Source organism: Grammomys surdaster, unplaced genomic scaffold (assembly GCF_004785775.1).
Source record: "Grammomys surdaster isolate TR1022 unplaced genomic scaffold, NIH_TR_1.0 280, whole genome shotgun sequence".
NCBI lineage: Eukaryota > Metazoa > Chordata > Mammalia > Rodentia > Muridae > Grammomys > Grammomys surdaster.
Window position 1 is genome coordinate 2,250,113 of NW_021604721.1, and position 980 is coordinate 2,251,092.

The following is a 980-nucleotide window of genomic DNA, read 5'->3' on the forward strand; positions in this document are numbered from 1 at the left end:
ATTTTCTGTTTTCATGTCACAATGTAACATGATATTTCTTGGCACATTGTGCCATACTTGATTTCTCTACTCTTTCACCAACATATTTACAAATGAGAATAGTCAGAATATGAACAATGGTACTTCATTGAGCCTTTAATATCATTGCTTCGTAGTAACCTTCCTTTCAGAATGAGAAAGATCTATGAAATCTCTCCATCTTCTTCTTCCTCTTTTTGAGACAGAGTGTTAAATAGCCCAGATTGAGTTTGTAGCCCACCCAGCCTGTGTTACATAGCCCAAGCTGGCCTTGAAGTTCTGACCTTTCCTTCACTTTCAATAAGTTAATTACAAATAGATACCATTGTACCTTGGCACTATCTTTCTATACAATTCTTTTAAATCCTTTCTTTATCTGCTTATGAAAATATCCTATGATTACACCTAAAAGCCTCTGAATATATAATCCAATTGCTATCAGAAGAGGAATTCAACACTATGAAGAATATAGAATTGATTTGAACAATATTTAAGATAGTAAATTGAAGACTGCAGTAATCACATAAATTATCCACAAATCAACATTTGGAACATTGTTGAATTTAACTGCATAATAACACTGAATTCTTTAAAATTAAACTGTTATGTACAAAATCATTAAAAACTGTAACAAATGTTTTGCAATGTTCCTTCCACTATATTCAATGGCAAAAATGTAGAAATATTTTCTCTGCTCAACATCTTTTAATTTTAAATATAAATTCTCAGCACCTTCTCCAACATACCTTTAAATGACTTTACCTGTTCTTTTCAAACTTTTATTCTGACACAACCTTCTGAGAAAGTAGCAAGTGGCATGGAGGGAGGAAAGAAAGAGGGAGAGAAGCAGAGAGGAAAGAACAGAAGAGAGGGCACAGGAGGCAGAGAGGGAAGGAAAAAATAAAGAGGAAGACAGAATGTCTTCCCATTAACATGGGAAATGTGACCAGTAAGATCATCAT